This window comes from Oculina patagonica, chromosome 2 (genome assembly GCF_052425735.1).
Source record: "Oculina patagonica isolate OP01 chromosome 2, crgOcupat, whole genome shotgun sequence".
In the NCBI taxonomy this organism is placed as follows: domain Eukaryota; kingdom Metazoa; phylum Cnidaria; class Anthozoa; order Scleractinia; family Oculinidae; genus Oculina; species Oculina patagonica.
In genome coordinates, this window is record NC_135759.1 from 11426703 (window position 1) to 11434921 (window position 8219).

An 8219-nucleotide genomic window follows, 5' to 3' on the forward strand; every position below is an offset into this window, starting at 1 on the left:
CTGGTCCTTCTGTTGCTCTTTCTTTCCATTTGCTTCAGCTGCACCTTCCACTGCAAACACCTTGGCAGATTTTCCCTTAGGATTGAACTTGTTACTTCGTTCTGTCTCCGCAGAAATGGCTAGGCTCATGGCTCCTATGAGATCCTCGTCTGCAACTTTGGGGTCTTGTGTGAGTGGCCTTATTTTTGCATGAATAGTTTCGTCAGCCAAACCCGTCTCCAAGGCATGAAGAAACAGACTCTGCACTGAGGAGGCATCATACTTGATACCACTGTCCGATTCTTTTGAAGCACTGATAATCTTTTGCCTTATAGTGAGTGCTCTCATCAAAAATGATTGAGGATCTTCATTGGGCTGCTGGGCAATGTTTGTTAGAAGCTGATAAAGTTCTGTTGCATTTTTTCATGAAAATGGAACCGAAGAATTTTACGCAGCTTTGGCAAGGTGAGCTCAGTCATGTTTTCTAAGTAACTTCTTAACTGCAAGCCTGGCTGTACAGCACGAATCACGGCACTAACAACGTCTTTATCTTCATATCCCTTAGAAAGCCCTGCATCTATTTTTGAGATAAATGCTTGATAACCTAACTTGTCTTTGTGACCGGGGTCACCCACCACTCCTTGGATTTTGAAGTCTCGACGGAATATGCTTTGTTCGACACCCTTCAAGGGAACCTTGATTGTATCTTCACTCTTAACTGGGTCAGTACGCTTTTCTTTCTGCATCATGGTCAGTTTCTCTTCAACTAACTTTTGCTTCGATTCTAAGTCATCCAGTTCTTTTTTGAGTTGCTTTAGACTACCTTTTGCTTCTACTTCTTCTTTCCCATACTGACTCTCCAATCCCTCAAGTGGCGGAGGCCCCAAGTGAGCCATTAACCCATCCACATACTCAATTTGGTCATCACTACTCAAAGGCTCGACTGAATCCTCAATTTTGCGTCTAATAGCCCGAATAACACTTAATTTCCCCTTGCCCTCTATTGCCGACTTCTCCAATTGTAAATGAACAGCAAATTCACATAACACACTCAAGTCCAATGACAAAATTTTTCGATCCAAGAGAATCAGTTTTTCCTCCGCCATTTTGGCTTAACTTGTACACAACACGACAACAAACCCACAAAATCCAATAAAACAGCGTTCCTACCTTATCACCCGCCTCAAAGCTAAGCTCCACTATCTTGCAACGAGCTACTCACACCCAATGTCCTTTAAATACAATCCGTCGCATCCTGTTCGCCGAAAGCCTTCCAAAACAGTCCAATATTTGCTTGAAATTGTAATGGCGGCGGTCCACACAAAGTCTTCGCACAAAGTCACAAATCGTCCATAAATACGGGTAAATCCACGAACTTCCTTCGGAAAAATCCTCCTGGACAGGCCCCCAGAATGTTACACAGGAAATCCACACACTGTATAAGTTTTTCCCGTGTATTTATCAGCATAAACTCAGCTCTTTAACTACATTTTCTACTCGTTCGCTCGCTCGCTAGAGCACATAACATGAGCACATGGTTTTCTGCTTACGTCACGAGACGTCATATAGCGTCCAGTCCTTTTTCGCGTGAGTGCCTGGCACTTTACAGATTTCTTTAAGAATACTGAAATTTCTCTACTTAACAACAGCAGGATCAAAACTACCTCTTCCAATCTCCTCCAAGTTTGCTAGGAAAACTTATTTAGAAAAGTCTAAAAATAAGAGGTTTTTTGAGGACAGAGATTACCAAAGGATGGGAATTTGAAAGCCATAGCCGACTCAATGTTTGGACAAGTTTTCCCCGCCAAAACAAAAAACCTGACATCAGACCTGACATACTACACATACTTAGAATAGAGAATTGCAAGTGCATCTTAAGAACATTGCATCAAATAAAGAATTCCTCTTCCGAAGGGGGATTAAGAAAAAAATACTCTGATGCGACAGAGCCATACATGTATAAAATGCTTCCTGCATTCTGTGTTAATGCACACGTTACATGTACATTTTTCCTACAGCATTTAAACCGATTTAAAGGTTCTTTTTAAAGAATTTAAGATAATTTCACAATGTCCTCAAATATGCACTCCACAAAAGAGCATACTGTGCTCATCAAAGTGTTAAAATCTTGTTGAGCTGGGGTCAAGACTAAGCCCTTGTAGGGCCTTTGGTGGTGTGCTCGTATCGGAATGGTCAGGGGTCTCCATACACACTAAAATAGAGTCCTGTTACAGGGCAGTTGGAAAACCTTTGCAGGCCTTGCAAAAATCCTGAGGCAGCTAGCATACAACTGTCACGACGTCTTGCCTCAACTGGGCCAAATTGGTTCGCCACCAATCCATTAGGTAGGGTCTAGGTAAAGTGACAGCCTGAAACTTGATGGAGTGAACTCGTTTATGGTTGTTGTATAAATGGTTTCTGATAGACCTACAAACTGGACATACAGTTCCATCTACGAATTCCCACTAGTTTTCTCGTGCAATTCCTGCCTGTTGTAAGACAAGCGAACTGAAGAAGCTTGGGGGGGGGGGGAAGCAAATCGTGATTATATCTTGAAAGAAGATGATGCCACTGGCCATAAATTAAGTCCATCCTGTGGTTTGTTATGATGGAAAGCTCATTAAACGGTTATGCAAAATGACAAACAGTCTCCACATCAGCAAGGATAGGCAAAAGGGTTTAAGATACATGCATAACATAACATACATACATAACCTCGATAACAAATACAAAATCATTTGGAATTGTAAAAATTGATGGTAACATTTGCTCCTGAAAATACTCAGGCCTGCGTTAAAGTTTACAGTCTCCTGGCTCTGAGATGCAAAATTCTGCATAGTCACAGAGGAGTTTGGCACTGTGTTTCTGCCAAGAGAATTTTCACTTGCAGCACAATTGCAGCGCTACATGATTCAACATTTTCAACAGAACAGGCACTACTGGGAGCATGGGAGATTTCTTTCTGCTAAACTTCCCAAAGACGTCTGGAATAAGAGCGAATGCTGCTCTCAGACTTGTGTCCCAAAACAGGCATTATGTGGCGAGCCTCAAAATTGCACTCATCCAAGAGTGACACGGCCGTTGCCCTAATACATTGATTAGTATACTTTTGTGAGAGTTTCAGCTCTTTAGAAATTAAACTCATGAAAGTTCCTAGCATATTTTTCTGAGGGGCACGTAGCAATACCAGACTTCATCAGAATGGCTAAAATGTTGCGTCGCTCGTGGCCTTTGCCACAAGCATGACAGTACTGGATTTAGCTTAGATAGATACAGTTCAAAAGTTTTAACTGGAGGGTAGGGGCTCTCAGGTCTTTCACACATACGTCCTTCCCCTGGAGAATCATCTGGTTGATCGTTTGCCCTGTGGTTTTTGTTCAGTAAATCAACAACTTGATAAACAAACGTCTTCCCAGCTGCGCTGACAACCTGCACAGCAAACGATTCTTTTGTGAGGAGTCAGAGATTTTCTCTGCCGCGGAGGTGGAACATAATATTAAACCACACCACTTGTTGGAGGGATTTATGACCTGAAGAAGATGGATTGTAGGAGGTCTGTATCTTTTCTAGATCTTCCTTTGATATTGGGATAATAATAAATAATAATCAACTTTATTTATAGAAGGTGTAAAAAACTGAAAAACCAGTGGCCCTCAAATGTGGTGATCAACTTTGCCAAATACTTGCTGCTTCAACTCAGCCATTGCCGCCTCAAAAATTTGATTTGACTTAGAGAATTTGCCATCACTTATTATGTCAAATTCTCTTTTTGGGAGGAAGTGTCTTCGAAGACCAAATCATATTCCCATTGTAGCACACTTTTTGTAGCTGTCTCCGTTCTGTTTCTTTGCATTCGGCCAGAAATTCGCCAGAAGCTCATTCAGTTGTTTCTTTGGAATTTTTTCTTGCGGTTCTGTAATTTTTACCTGCTTATCTTCTGGTTCAACTTCGTTCCAGTATGTTAGGAATGTAACAACAGTGTTCTTATATTTAGGTGCTTTTCTCATATTTTCAGAATCTTTACCTGCAACAAAGTTCTGTATTTCTTCCTCTGATAATCAAGAAAGTGTTTTCTTTTAGCCTCACTGGGTTCCGATCATCGCTGGTTGAAACTGAAAACTGGCAGTGTTCTTAGGGCCGCCCCCATCAATCAAGCTGACGTGAGCACGTGCTAAAGATCATGCCATTTTTAAGTTAGTCATGCACTGATCACGTGCTGTTGTATTCGGTGCGCGGGCACCAACTGCGCAATTGTATCCCGGTCAGGATACAGTTGATTTTGATCAGGGGCATGTGACCTAGAATCAACAAATCACAGTGCTCGTTTTGTTGAGTGAAAGTCTAGGTATATAACAATTTGGTTTGAACAATCCAGCTTTTACTTAATCGCGAAAAGAAGAAAACAAACTAATCAGAAACAGCAGGAAAATGCCGTTGTGTTTCATTTGGAATCATTAATTCAAATTTCTGCAAGACAGCAACACAGGACTATAACATTACCCACCAGCGGCACCTTGCAAAAGGCATCATTTCAAGCTCCCTAGTGTTTAAAGTGTAGCCACTTGCCACATTTGAAAAGAAATTTAACCACTATACAGCAGCTTAATATTAACATTGAACATTGTGAATGGAGTAGTTAAACAACATACCGTAAAATTCCGGTTATAAGCCCTGGGCTTATACAACTTCGTAAGGGGTTTTGTGTGGTCTTATAAGCGGAGGGGCTTATATCCGGGAGGGCTTATAAGCGGGATAAAAAAACCGTTTCGAAACGAGTCATGGGAGTGTTGATCAAAATACGTTTTTAAGCTAAAACGCGTAATAAATCAACATTTAGCCCTGTTCAGTACTGTCATCCGACAGAGGGGGGCTTATAATCGGTTATACTTTTTTGTTTCCAGGTAAATGGGCCTATAACCGGGGGGGCTTATAACCGGAGTTTTACGGTATCTTAACTCTTTTCAGCTCATGTTTGGTTGAATTGCTGGGTGCCACTCAGACTGTGAGTATTTAAAGTAAGCACTCGTTCTTGTTGTATCTAACTTCTGATTATTACGCGAGTCTCAAGTTTAAGGGATTAATTGTATTCTCCTTCTGGCAACTTTCTTAATTTCTGCGCAATAGGCTAGTTTCCAATTACGCTCCACTGATTACAAACAAAGGAATAAAGTAGAGGTTCAGGAGAATAATTTGAATTTTGTTTTGTTTTATTCCCCTCAACCTCGACATCACTTTTTTGTTTAGGATCAGTCGAGCGTAATTCGAAACTAGCCTATTATTTGGTCATGCAGTTCTTTGTCAGTTATCCTCCCCTTCTTAAAGAAGCCTGCAGCTCCACTAACAAATGTTGGAAATTGCTCTGCAATGGTCTCAGCTGCCTGGACTTTTTTGTGTGGAATACGAAGAGACAAACTACTGTCATCAGAATAATTGATGGTATCCACATCAGCTACCAGGTTTGAAGTGGTTTCTTTGTGAGCGATGTGGTCCATAAGGCACTTTAGGGATTTGTACAATGGCCATGTTGAATTGAATGGTACCACAGCTCTTAAACCTGACTTTGGTGTCACCTCGCATTCTTTACCATATTCTTTTCCAAAGTAAGTGTTGACATTCTCAAGTTCCTTTTTGCACATCATTCTCTGAATCAAAAATTAAAACGAAGTAAACAAATATTATACATAATTATTACATGTGAAATAACAAATTTGCATCAGGCTTTCCTAGCAAGGCTACAAATTTGATCAGTAAATTCTTTTACATAATAACGGCCCTCGCCTTTTCTGAAATGCTGTTAAGTTCTTCCTGGGAAAACTAACCCTCTAGTTTTCCTAGGTCTTCCTAGGTCAACAACACTGCTTGGCCTGGCAACTGACCCTACAGTGGAGGAAGAACTTAACGAGGATGGTGTTAACCTAAAGCTTTTGCATTGCTTGTAGGTATGTGGGTCTGGGCATAGCTTTGAAATCTGCTTGTCCTCTGGGCTTGTGCTGTTTACACTCATCAGATACTTCCCACTTATCGGAAAGTCTGAACCTTCCATCTTCCATTTCCTGTGACGCTTTGAAATCGATCCAACTCTTTAACGTGGAATTCATGACTTCTAAAAAAGTCTGCAAGTATGGCTCTTCCCCTAGCTCCAGCTTGTGTACAACATATATGGCCATTAGCGACTTGGAAGTAATTTTTCTCATGTAGCCTATATTGTGCATGCCCACTCCACACACATTGCCGTCCAGCTGTTTTCGAGTACGTGAGAAGTAGAGTTTTGCTGTCCACCAGTGAACGTGAATGCTTTTTGTATGACTTCATTTAAAAATCTCATTTTTAAATTCTGTTACTTTGTAAGGTGGTCCTTTTATGGTATTCTTGGTTTCGTACTGATAAAAAGTTACGAAGTTAGTTTTTTTTGCGGTTGCAAATATATTTGCTGTGCTTCACATAAACGCTGATGGTGAAACAACTTTCTTGGTTGTGTTTCTACAAAAATTTCACATGGAATTTATACCTTGTGAATGAAAATAGTGCTTTCTGGTCCTGGACTTTGGGCTAGAAGCGCCAAATGTTTTACTTCGCATATTTAGGACTGTTGATCCACAAACGCATTTAAGTCTTAACTTTGAAAGTTCCCACCAAGAACGTTGACATCAGCCCAGTCCCCCTGCTGAAATTCTACCGTCCTTGCACTGTCCTCAAGGTCAGCCTTCCAGTTATCTTAAAGTCCCTTTTCTTTCTCTCATTTCCTCCAATTTAAACTTACTGAAGTACTCAACAAACTCTGGCTCTTTGCGCTCTGATGACTCCAGCGTGTCCCAGTCTTGCATTAAAACTTGCACCCTCATGTCAAATTCCTTCTTGGAGTTGGACCACACAAGTTCAGTTCCTTTGACACAAATATCGTCAATAATCTCACCACCTAGGGCTTGAGAAAGCCCCAGACGCCTTAGCTTCTCTTTGAAGTTTTTCTTGCTATGCAAGTAACATAGTAGCAGGTGAGACTGAGGAAAACCTGCTGCAATGGCATTACGCATAGCAGACTTGTTGTTTGTTCCAGTTGTGCGAAGAAAGTAACCAAGCCCAGGTACAGTACAGCTCTCAATAGGGACTTTAAGATACCTGGACGGCTGACCTCGAGGACGGCTGACCGGAAGTAATTTTTCGCGTGTAGACTATATTGCGCATGCCCGCTCCACGCACATTGCCGTCCATGCTCCGTCCAGCTGTTGTTGAGGACGTGAGAAGTAGAGTTTTGCCGTCCTCCAGTGAACGGGAGTGCTTTTTGTATGATTTCCTTTAAAAATCTTATTATTTTTTTTAATTCTGTTACTGTGTTAGGTGGTCCTTTATGGTATTCTTGGTTTGGTACTGATAAAAAGTTAAGAAGTCAAGTTTCATTTGCGATTGCGAATATATTTGCTGTACTTTGCATAAACGCTGATGGCGAAGCCACGTGCGTGAAATTATGAACTTTCTTGCCTGTGTTTCTACAAAAATTTCACTTGGAATTTGTACCCTGTGAATGAAAATAGTGCTTTCTGGTCCCCGACTTTGGGCTAGAAGCGCCAAATGTTTTTCTTGGCATGTTTTGGGCTAAGGAATTATTGATCCACTAACGAAGCCGTCCTCCGTTCACACACGCCAGCTCTTAACATTGGAAGTTCCCGCCAAGAACGTCGACATCCGCCCAGTCCTCCTCGCAAAATTCTTCCTTCCTCGCACCGTCCTCGAGGTCAGCCGTCCAGGTATCTTAAAGTCCCTAATAAACAGTGGAGGAATGATAGATATGTAGATTCATGCAGACCATAACTGGCCCAAGAAAAGAGGGGGAGGGGTGACCGGTACCTTTCGCAGTAAGCATGGGGTTTTGAAAGTGGTTACAAGCAGATAAAATGTCCCTAATTGGAAAGTGATGTCCATTCCAAGCTCTGAACCCTATTGGGTTTCTTGTGGCAGCAGAAACGCACAATGTCATCTACCTGCTAGTCTTTGAAAAAGGATCACTGTTGGCAGATCATTGCAAGCCACTTCACAAATGAATCCTGAAAAAGAATTCTTCAGGAGCACTGCCATTAATGGATCATTGTTACCTTTTGATGCTGCTTTTAAGTTGCCAAACATTTCTTGTCAGAGAACTCACACTTTCTGCACCACAAACCCCACTGCTATCCTTTATGGTCTTGAAACGTGCACGTTTAGGATTCACTATCTTCTCTGATAGGTTTTGTACAAGGCACTGTTTT

At 41.5% G+C, this 8219-nt stretch overlaps 1 pseudogene; it reads right to left on the bottom strand.

The window, feature by feature from the left end:
- Positions 1-2818: 2818 nt before the first annotated feature.
- On the bottom strand, positions 2819-3788 carry LOC144642428 (uncharacterized; annotated as a pseudogene).
- Between the last annotated feature and the right edge of the window lie 4431 nt (positions 3789-8219).